The sequence below is a fragment of the Bombus terrestris genome, chromosome 11 (genome assembly GCF_910591885.1).
Source record: "Bombus terrestris chromosome 11, iyBomTerr1.2, whole genome shotgun sequence".
Classification (NCBI taxonomy): Eukaryota; Metazoa; Arthropoda; class Insecta; order Hymenoptera; family Apidae; genus Bombus; species Bombus terrestris.
The window spans coordinates 17,400,253-17,412,428 of record NC_063279.1 but is presented as its reverse complement, the minus strand read 5'-3'; positions in this window follow the sequence as shown (position 1 = coordinate 17,412,428).

Sequence of the window (12,176 nt, the reverse complement as noted above, 5' to 3'; positions counted from 1 at the left end):
CGCGACCGTTCCCCTCCGCGCCGTGTCGTGCTCACCCCCACTCGATGCGCTGGTAGGTGCACCGCGTCAGATCTTTTGGCCGCGTCGGCACCGAGACCACGCAGCGTTTGCCGTACGACGTACGCGCGATTAGATTGCGTCGCGCGGCGACACCGAGCGCTTCGCGAGCGATGCTCCATTCTGAACGTCGTAATACCTCTTTACTTCTTTCGATTTTCTTTTTACTTGCGCTTCTTACGAAACGTTTGAAAGTTCAAAGTACATATCCAGGGTAACGTAGGGTTCGATATTATAGCTTCTTTCGTTGTTCGACTCTTGCCTTAAAAACATGATTGTTTGTTTCTATTTCGCTTGGAATAAGTTTGCAGCATGCTTGGAACCTCGCGATCTTAGACAAGAAAAAGTTTGTTTCGATAGGATTACGAGATACGATAGATAGAGCGGATTAGAGCTTGCTTTCGACCCATGAAAAACAAAGAGTCAGACCGGGCCGGGCCGAGTCGAGCGAGCGCCACTTGGACGAGTCTGTTGCAAGGACCCTCCGCCTCTTGCTCCACCTCCGTCCTCTATAAACCGAATGCCAGACAACGAGGGCATCAGCCCCCATGAATCACCGTCGGTCACCTTCACTTTTTATGCAAGTTTGTTCTCACCCGGCCTCGCCGGTTGAACGAATCCTCGTGCCTCTTGACGCAGGATCGATACGGAAATTTGCGTTGCAACGTAATCACGGTTCCAGGCTCGTTTGTCTGGAAATTAAGCGAGACGAAGACGGTAAATATTAATCTCGCTCTTGTTTCGTCTATCTTTACATCGTTCGAAATATTTTTTTTCTATAACTCGTCATCCTGTGAGGTATATATATACATATACATATTTTCAATATTATTGTATGCGTTATATCGCCACGAAAACAGGCATGCACAGGCGATAAATCACGCGGTATATGTTGATCGCGTAGCTTTTCTGCCGCGATTCGACAGTCTGATTTGCATAGATCGCTTATATGCATAATGATCGTGCGAGCGCGCGCTTATGGCGGGCGAATTTGGAATTTCAAGGACACGTCGGGACGTGCATTGCCTCGATATCTGGCGCGCGTGCTCCTCGCCGCTGCAGTTTCCTCTGTACGCTGCAACGCGCGGTTTTTCTCACCGCGCGAATCGGTGGCGCCGATAAAAATAAAAACTCTTCGCCGCTGCCGATCGATTGGGTCGATGCCAGTCGCGAAAGTATCGAGTCCTCAACGATTCGACCGGAATCTCGTTAAATAACAAAGAAGAAAACAACGGCGCGCGTAGGATCGACCGCTTCCTCGTAAATTGCGTCGATGCATCGGTCACGCGTATCAAACCGTTCCCTAAATACCGTATTTATTACTATTGTGCGACTGCGTATTAAGTTTATGGCTGCAGAGCACCTCTTCTTACTCTTACTGTGCGCAATAACTATTTCTAAACGAGATCCTCTTCGTCTTTGGGAACGTAGTTGCCTTGGTTAGCGACACGTGCGCTCGTCTATCATCGAAAGTGGATAAAGTTCAGGGTAAATCGTTTATTTCAGTTCGTCTTATAGGGTGGATAAATTTAATGCGACTCTGTTGTTAAATTCGCAATTCGAAACGTTCGGTTCGAACGCATAGAGGCATTCTTTTCGCGAATTACGCAATGTTTGTACGACTCGTAGAATTTCGTTCGGTCTCCCGATTGTTGTCGGAATTTCTAAATCATTCGAGTGGGCGAACTTCCAGTTATTTTCAGCCGCGCATCTACGCTATTTATGCTTCTTTGCATTATTCAGGGTAATCTTCTGCAAGCCCGTTGCGCCTTCCGGAAATAGGTAACGTCGGGGGGTTGCGATCTAAATATATTCTCGAGTACACGGTACCGAGTAACCACGAAGGGTTGAAAATTCAGGGTTAAAATTCAGGGTTGAAACCTAAAAATACCTAAAAAATAATCCGGCATTTTCAATCACTTGCAAGCAGAGTAATTAAAAAGATCGATGCAATTCTACCACCGATTGAACCGTGTTCGTTGTTAAAGAACATCGATACCGTCGATCGTTAAAGTTTTTACAGAAATCACTGAACTTCTATAATTCCACGGTATATTAATAATATATTTCTACGCTAATGGGATGAAAGGCAATTAATTAAGCAACGTATCGCGAGGTCGTCTCCTAGTATATTGTATCGAGCTCGTTTCTCTCCACTTTCATCAGCGGCGTAATCCGCGACGTTTATTTTGCATCGATCGTCGAGGCGGTTTTACGCGTGGAAAGAAGCCCGTTATAATTAATCCTGCTCCTTTCTCTACTCTCCCCTCTGTCAGCATCGTGTGCTCAAAGGGGACAATCGCTTAGACGAAACAATGGCGATCCATGTTTGAAGCTGCACAGTGAAAATTTCCGCGTCGTTCTTGACGCGTTCTCAGGAAATCGGTTCTCGTCGGAAGGTCCATTTGCCGTCTGTCGCTGGTTCAAAATGCGGCAGTGAGATTTTAAAAAGAAAGTCTAACAGCCGGCTCGGCCAGTCACCTCGTTTATCGCAGTCTGTAACGCGCAAGGCCGCGGAGGGACCTCGACATCTCGATTAAATCGAGCTTTCTTCGACGTTTCGAAATCCTGGTGCACGACCGGTTTACCGCGCGATTCTTGCGTCGCCACGGTCGGATACCGAGTCTTTCGATCGGCTACCAATCAACGCGAATCGTTGAGAAAATTGGCGATTCGAGTCTAGACGATAGTATCGTGAATCATCTCGTGTCAAGTTATTTATTTATTTGTCTAGTAACCTGTTAACCGAGGAAAACGAATTAATCTTGTTCGTAATTTCTTTCTTACGGATCTCCCACTTTTTATGTATAGAAAAAGAACAGAAAATAAAGAAGAAGAAAGGAGATTCAAGCGCTGGTTTTATTTTATAAATAAAGAGTATTTTGTAAATAAATAGAGAGTAAAATCGAAAGTACTACAGTTTTCTATGGTGGAAAACGAAATAGAAAAGAGGAGTAAAGAAGAGCGAGCACTGCATTCGTTTTATAATAGTCATATTAATAGAGCTAAATGAATAATATGATTACAATGATCGCAGTAGCTTACCGTTGAAAGTGCGGTTTCATGTAAGAGTTGAGGTCGAGATTTCGAAAGACCTTGTAGGTCTATAAAAAAGTCTTCGTTTCCGCTGATGTAGTAATTTATGTTTGCACTTTCAGCACAGTCTGCTGATATTTTCCTCGCTTCTGAAGTTCTAACCAATTTGATCAGAGTTACTTAGGTAGAAAGAGAACAATTGTAGGATACGTTATTCGTTGATTTCATTAAAGATGAAAGTTCAGGTTTATCGAACAGGTATATTTCTGAAACTCGCGAGCATACGAAACAAACAAAGTGATTCATAATTCCGTGTAATACGAACGTCGGTTATCTTGTTTTACGAGTTGCAACGAATTAAAGAAAGCGGTCGATGCATTATGCATCATGCTCGCGCGCCTCGCTATACCGCGAGTGTATCCAGCCATTTCGCCACTTTATCTCTTGAGATAGGAGTAACAGCCATCGATCAATCGCGGAATACTTGATACCTTGATTTCTCGATGGTAAATATCGGATTAGGTTATACTTTAATGGCGCGTCTCGTTGCGATTCGCTTCTAACTCTTCAAACTTGATCTTTGCTTAATAACAAGCATCGAAAATTCTAGCTCGACCGGACACGTTAGTTAAGCGAATCTGGTTTTCTATGTGGTTGAATCCGAACGTGGGAAATCGGTTGGTCCCAACACTTGGCGTCGGTCTCGATTCGCTTCGGTTCAGTTGTGGAATGATTAATAAATGATAATTGGGCCGATCGTTTCTGCACTCGGCCGCTTTCGTAATATATTCGCGATCGTTCGCGTTATGGAAATACATCGGCGAAACACCGCGTATTATCTAAGAATATTTTCATCCGACCGATGCTCGATCGCGTGGCCGTTAAATGCAACAACGCTCCTAAGAGAGAGTGGATATTTTGAATAAACAGCGCCGGTAACAGCAGCTCGTTTAACAATAATTTCCCCGTGTTGACGTGCTCTCTCCCTCTCTGATTTTTTCCTTCTTTCTCCGTGGCTATGCGGCGCGGGTAGACATTAAGGAGAAAGTGTAACTGTTCAAGTAATAGTGACGATGCAGGTGTAATCCGGATTGCGCGTGCGAATGTTTTAGATAGCGTGTCTGCATTTCAATTCCGCGCGTATACGGCCGCCTTCGAAACTCTGATGCCGGATACACGCACGCGCGACGCCTTGTGTTCGAGGCTAATTAAATCGTCGCATCGTCAAATAGAAATTTTTCAAGTGTATGCACGTCATATAGTATATACGCGCGCGTGCTTTCTTCAAACAGATGACAGATACCGGAGAGAAATTGGTCGTGATTCTTTCTTTTTCCATTTCGACATTTAAAGATAAAATTAGATATTTCATCACTCTTTCTAGATAACGAGAAGAACAATAAAAATCTGGAAAGATAACGAAAGATAATAGAAAGAGACAAGAAAGAGATCGTCGGAGGTCAGTCATTTAGCTACGAGGGGGAAAGTCGCTCGAGAGATAATCCTCCAATTATTCGCATTCTCTATAGCGAAAAATAATATTTACGGCGCATAATGTTCGCGTTAGTCTTTGTGAGCCGTAACTAATAGGCGAACGATTGGTACAACGGGTGATTAGCGACATTTGCGTCACCCTGTGAATCAACCACGTCAGATTATTAATAGCAAGCAGCTCTAACGCTATTCGTGCTAACGTGGTGTTACGAATTGTAGATAACGTAACATTTGCGTCGGTGAAAATTTGACGCGTTATCATTGATAACGTTGCATCACTCGTAACGTTGTCGAGATATTCCAACGTACAGAAACATGCAGTTACTACGCGTGCAACGTGATTTAGAATTTGCTAGTGTGACTCGTTACGAGAGCATCTTACCGAACGTTCACCAGCTTTCTGCGATGCGAGCAATCCCGGGAAAGTTGAACTCCGTTTCGAACGAGAAGTCAATCGCATACCTATCTAATTCGATTGTCCAACAAATTTCATTAGTGCCGTTTATTAGCGACGCCGTGTTAATTAATTGCCTTTGTGTGGCACCATTGTTATCGAATTAAATTACAACGCAGTCGACAGCGTGTAACCGAAGCGCGTATAATAGAGTATCGTCGTTTTAATAGAAATCGAGAACTATTGTTAATTAACTTTACCGCGGCCTTCGAATTGTTAATTCAACGGAAAAACAGACTTTTAACGTTTTAAGAAGATCGTTGGCATATCTTTGAATTCAATTCGATTCAAACGAAAAATCACATCGAAATGAAATTTTCTAACGGAAAATGAGCCAAAGAACGCAGCAACGTTAGGTGGACGTTAGGCGATTAAAAAGAAAAATGAAGAAACGAAGGTTCTACGAAGAAAATTATCGTATACAGTCATTCTTTTTTTTCCTCTTGTGATTTTTATTTTTATGGAAAAAATCAAAGTTTGCGAAGCTTAAGAGTACTATCAGTGCACTCTTCCGAGCTTTTAAAATAATCTCCGCGTTATTAATAACTGTCGTAGTTGATATAAGTACGTTTATCGTCGAGAGACACCGTTGTACGGAATTAGTAATCTAATTGCCAATGGATCGGATCGATAAACCGAACGTGCCAAATACAGATACACCGCGCACCTCTAATTCACCTCTCTCTTATCTGCTGTTTATTACTAGCTCGGGGTTTCGAAATCGAACAGAGGACACAATCTATTATTCGATATATCGAACATTAGAGCAACTATGCAGAGGTAGTCAGATCCTCCAGCGAGTTCACCGACCCCTGCATTTCAAATCTCAAAGACGAAAACGGTGCTGACGTTCGCCTGTAGTTCCGTTCACAGCGGTCGTGATTTTCATCTATACCGGGTACTTCGAAAGTAAGAAGTCTATTTCTTTATCGACGATAACGATGCTTCGTACGACGGTTTGGTAAAAACGAGAGAATAGTTAGTTTAAAAGCAGAGTTTAGAATTTACTTCAAGAAAGTTTCTCGTAGTCTCGTAAAAAGTGTCACGATGGAAAACGTTGATAGAGCATATAAGAAAATGCTGCGTGTTAATTCTTTTAAACCTGACCGAACAGCGATCGAGTTGACATCATATGGGACGTAGCGCAAGCGTTAATCGCTAGTTACGTTCTATGATCGTGAAGCGACTCGTTCATTTATCATTTCTCACATTATGTATCCCTAATGTGCATTCCATATGCGCATATAAATTACAAGTGTTCGTGATTTTTACCGCTTATAATCGAATAAATAACTCTTCAAATTACCATCTAAATAAAATAATCGATAAAATGAAATAGATAAGAATAAAATAACATTATAGCAACGATTTTATCGAGTCTTCCAATTACAAAATCTTCAGATATGAAACAGTAACTTATTGCATAAAATCGTGATTCTCCTAATATTTTCAATCAGATTATCAAAGATTTATCGTTTGTGTACGTTTCTTTTTGGCCACCCTGTATAAAGGACGGGAGCCTACTTGGCTCGCGAACGGTACTTTCATCGACCAAGTGAAAGCAATATGAAAGTGCTTGATTGCAAAGTAGAAAGGTGAAATGCACGATAAAAAGACGAAGCCGTTACGTGCGTGTGTGCCGGCCGACCCATTTGAAGAGTGTTGCTCGTGAAAGAAAGAAAGAAAGAAAGAAAGAAAGAAAGAAAGAAAGGAGCGGGTGGAGAGCGATGGTGGAGAGGAGGGGGGAGGGAAGGGGGAGGAAGGATGAGGTCGATTATGCCGAAGGAAGAGAGGGACGAAAGTTCGTACGGTGCATGGCCCTTGATTTTAGTGGCTAAGGTCAACGGTACTCGGCCATTCTTTTTTCGTAGTGTAACCATTCCTTACGAACTTTCTTTACATAACTCGCAACACGTAATTCATTCGTCCTCGTGTGTTGTTTGTTTCGATCTTGCCATTTCTCTTTAACGATCGCGAACATTTAGCCTCGCTCTCAGCTGTACTTTTAGAAACGCACTTTCTTTTGTTGCGATTTTACTTTGGTCTATCTGCAAGCGAAAAATTCTGTTTTCTACGTATTGCTAGATTTACGTTCTGTATCACTGTATTTTTGTCATGATAGTTTACTTTCTATCTCATCTGACAAGTACGAAACCTGATAACTTAAAACGCTAAATACACGTTCATTTTTAATGTTTACGTCATTGGTTCCCTTATAAAAATGGTCTTACTTGATTATCACATTCTTCTGTTCTCGTATGGCGAAGCTAATAATTAAAGATATAGAAAAATAGTTGGCCATGTATTGGCAACATCTATCGATCCGCATCTTTAAGTAACCTCGGCACGCCGAGGGTTAAAAGTGATTTTCGAATCTTCTACAGAAATCTCGAGGAGATTCGCGATAGGATGCACGAACGATCGAACGTTCGGTGCATGAGTATAAACATGCTTCTCCGCGTGGTACCTACTATAAATATTTTGAAACGTAGATTAGTAACATCGAACTCCGGGGGTTGCTGTATCTCCTTTGCCAGTTTGTAATTGTTAAATTATTGTAACATTGGTGCGAGCTTGGCGATAAAGTCTTAATCGTATCGAGCTTGGATACCGAATTATCGTAACGGGGAGGAGAGTTATTTCATTTGGCACGGGTCAGTACGGCGATAACTCTTGCAGTTTCGCCCAGATAATGCCCCCAGTAGCACGCCGTTGTGAACAAGAAAGGAAGCACGTTAAACTCTCGGCTTTTGTAACTCTTTTTTACGATATTTCATTCTAAACCGAATTAAGATGTCTGAAAACTTTGAATATTTGTCACGTTTTTTTCATACATTTGTTTATCTATTTTAATACATATGTACGATGCTGTAGAGTTTTTTCGTTTACTGTTCCACGAGGATTGACCAAATATTCGAATAGCTCTGTATTTTTTATAAATGGAAGAAAATTCGAAAATGAGACAAATTGTGTAAAAGTAACATGTGGCGTCCTGATCAGGAATATCAAAAACGACGCCTGCAAACTTTAAAGGAAAACGTAGCCTAAAGGAACATGGCTTCGGCTCGACTGTAACCTGTATCGCGAGTGTGACTCAATATTACACGGCAAAGTGTTAAAACAGGAAAAGCACGCGAGTAATATGCTTAGCCGTAGCTCTTCTGCTCTTCCGATCGTGCTCGTTACGCGAAATCGTCGCGTTCGATTTGCTCGCGTTCGCTTACGCACGCATCGACCCGGCGCAATTACCCGAGCAGCGATAGAGATTCGCGTGCACCGCCAGATGTTCCGATAAATCGGCCTGTTCACCCTCCCGATCCCCTCTCCGTCTCTGGCACGATTTTTGCCAGTGGTGGACGGGTTCTGGGAACGCTCGCGAGGACGACGCGAGATTATCGCGAACACTCCGCTTAACAAAGTCTTCCCCTGATGCAATAACGCGCCGCGTAATGCTCGAGGCCGATGCGTAACGTTCCGACGTTACTAGCATTCTTTCCACGTTATTCGACCCTCGCACACGTTTCCATCACAGGTGATAATCATAACGACTCTAGGAGATAACGTTGCCTTCTCAGAATTTCTGATTACCTTGCGAAGGAACTCGTGTTCATTGTTTGAAACTTACGCGTGATCGTTACGTCTTACGTCGCTGCATATGAAACGTCGTTTCTCCGAAGTTTGCACGAACTAGATTATCCTATAGTTGCTAATTATCGATTGCGTCAACGAGGGAAAAATTTGCCAAGAATTACGTATATCGAACGAGTCCCGTAACAGAAATCACAAATTACCTAAAAAGAAATTGTAGCGCCTCCATTCGCAGAATTTCTGAATTCTGATTGATCATTCGATAATTATTATTAGAAATCTAAAACCACGAGTTTTGGTCATTGGTAAAGTATACAAAGGGCGTTAAATGTATGATGTCTTGAAGAAACCAAGCGCGATTAAAATATTTGAAAAAATAATATTTCACGTACATCAAACTAATGGCTCGACGATAGGAAACAAATACATCGTCCGAGGAGAAAAATAAACAGAATGAGAGTGTTTTTTCTTTTCTTCGGCTATTGCATCGTTTGAGTCTCGCGGAGATTACCAGGCGAAAGATCGAAAGGTCAGAACGATGATTTGGTCGTTGACGCATCGAAGGCCTCTGTTTTCCATACCTCCGTTTGCGTTACATCGCCGACTCGTGCTGGCTCGTGGTGATTGACCTGTATCTTTCTACGTATGCGGTTATTTTCGTTACGCTGCTATCCTTGGCTTCCCTCGATCGTTCCCTCGTGATTCGATTAAAATGAATTTCGAGTGTACATGCCGCAACCGCCTGTGGTCGTGACACGTACGTTGCGACTACACGAATCTTGACGAACCTTGGCTAAACATAATCATCTTAGAACTAGAAACGATCCGTGTTACGAGCGAAACAATTAAGATCGCTTCGTTTCTCAATATCCGCGAAATTTCAGTTTCACGTTACGGGGTTTCTACGTAGATAAACACTTTGTCTTGGCGTTGAATGTCTTGGCACCGCGTTCTTCGAGACCTCCGTTATTAAAAGATCTCTGTGCAAAATTACAAACCGATCGTTTCCGCGAGTCTGCTACTTCTATATATCCGAGGAAGGGTTTAAACTCGACGACAAAATGATAATCGTTTCCCAATAGGTACGGAGTGGCGTAAATCGACACGAGGATCAGCGGCTTGGTCGTTGACGCTGGGTTATCGATATCGCGTCGATAGCAGGTTCTCGTCGTTGTCGATACCGGTGCTCGACGTATTGGGTCAACAGACGGTTGCTCATCGCTGTTTACCATTCCGACAATCGCTCATTAATTCCGCAGGTGGCTGCACGATGCACGATCCGTCGCGCGCGACCGCCGCTTCCATTATAAATAGTCGCCAATCGTCGATTAATTAACGCCGACGCGACGATACCAACGATACGGCCATGTAGTTTCACGCTCTTTCACGGTCCCAGCCTTTTGACCACGCTTTTTTTCACTCGCAGAGGGGGGAGGGGCTAATTTTGTACCGAAGGATTTTAACCCCCTCCTCGACCGCTGCGCGTGAACTCACGCGTATCACCCGTGAGCGAGAGCACGCGCACGCGGCGAGAGCACGGAAAAATCGATCGTCGTGAGCCGAAGAAAGTGCTGCGAGACGAACGGAGGGAAGCCGCGGAAGCTACACACAGTGAAAGTTACATTTTTCCCCTCCTCTCTCCTTTCCCGTCGCTCTCGCTACCCTTCGTTGTTTCTCTTTCCCGCCTTTTGCGTTTGCTTACCCGGCGCCATTAATTCCGCTACAATTGTTATGCAATTTCCACGAACATCGATCCCCATTTCGGTTGACACGCCGGTTAACTTATTAACCAAGAAAAACGACTCACTTAACTCGTCGCGCAGGTTTTTAATTTCTTAGATGTAACTAGATTGCTCACTTGTGGCAAATTGAAACGCAGAATATTATATAAAATAAAATTTCGTTCAGTTTTTCTAATAAATGTAACAAGTAGATGTTCTAACACTGACCATAACGAGCAGTATGACTTAAAAGTGCATAGTGAAAGTGTTAGTAGTTGGTAGTAATAGATACGTATTATCAAACGATAAAAGGCAAATTATGTAATATCAAAATCGAAGCTAGAGGAGTTATCTAATAAATAAACAAACAGATTACGCAAGAACGTTGAGATTCTTGTTTTTATGAAACTACGAGATTCTATTTTTTGTACGATTATAGAGTTAAAGGTCGAACGTGATGAAAAAGTGTCAATATGTATTTATGGCAGAGAAGTTCGATTAGCATCAACAAGGTCATTGCTCGGTCCTGCGTTCGATCGCTCGATTTCGTAACGTTTTCGGCGTTCATTTACACTTGCTAAGGAAGTAGAAAAAGAAAGGCGAGAGCAGCAGCAGCAGTAGCAGAGAGAAAGAGAGAGAGAGAGAGTGAGAGAGAGAATGCAAGGCAAAGGGGGCCGCAGAAAAGGAACGGTTGGTCGTGTCGCGTAAAGTCAAGTTAGCTGGCGTCCACGTAACACCACTCGTAACCGCAGAGCGTATAACGCCAAGATCACGTGCCGGCGAGGCAGGAAATCCTAGGCAAACACCTCGGAGAAAGCAGTACTCTTCTCACCACACACACAGATCGAGCCAAATGCAAACTCGCCACACGCTTCAGTTTTTTTCTACAAGCACCCACCGATGAAACCTGCACGACGTACAGCTTTCTTCCCGAGATCGAAGCGGTAAAGAAGGAAGCAGAATCGAATAGTTGCAGTCAGTCACGATAAAATATGGCTGTTCGCTCCCAAAAGTTGCATACCTTTCTTTTATCAGGGTCATCTTTAATTTAACTACTAACGTTTCCTTTAATTTCGTCCGGTTTTGTTCATTCTTCGAAACTTTTCTGTTAAAACGCATCAATTCAAAAACCGTACACCTTTGAAATTATATTTTCTATATATGTGGGTATATTTCACTTTACTTTACAATAATAGTTTGAAATAAATACTATATGTATATGACATGCCAATTACGAAAGGAAAATATTCTTATTTGTATGCACTGCAATCATTTCCTAAGTTTCAGAAAACGAGAAGATTTAGAAGCATTGTTGAAGAAAGTTGCACGGATATAGAGTCTTAAGGTTTGAAATTTAAAAAAATTCGCCACAAACGTGACGGTACGTAGGATATTCGTTCGAGTTATAAATATTCAGCGATCCTGAACAAAATCGCGCAGTTAGAAATAATGAATGTTTTAAGAAAAATTATATACATACATAGTTACCAGAAATGCAGATAATCATTTTTTATATCGCTTATTTGGTATCCTTCGTCGCTTTATTACACTGTCAGAGGATTATACGAATCGGTAGATGTAGTAACCGGTCTTGTATGATCGGTAATCCATCCATCAAGATCACGGCCGAACGGGGCTTCGGTTCTCGAAGAAAATAGCCTGATTTTTTCCTCAACGGGCGGCCGCGTCGATACACGAGCAGCGACCTTGAGGGCCTTGCCCTACCGATGTCCGTGATCGTTGGCCTTCAAGGTCATTTTTCTCACCGCATGCAGGATATGTCAACCGCTGGCTGAAGCGAGAGTCGCGAACCCTGCGAGCCTCTG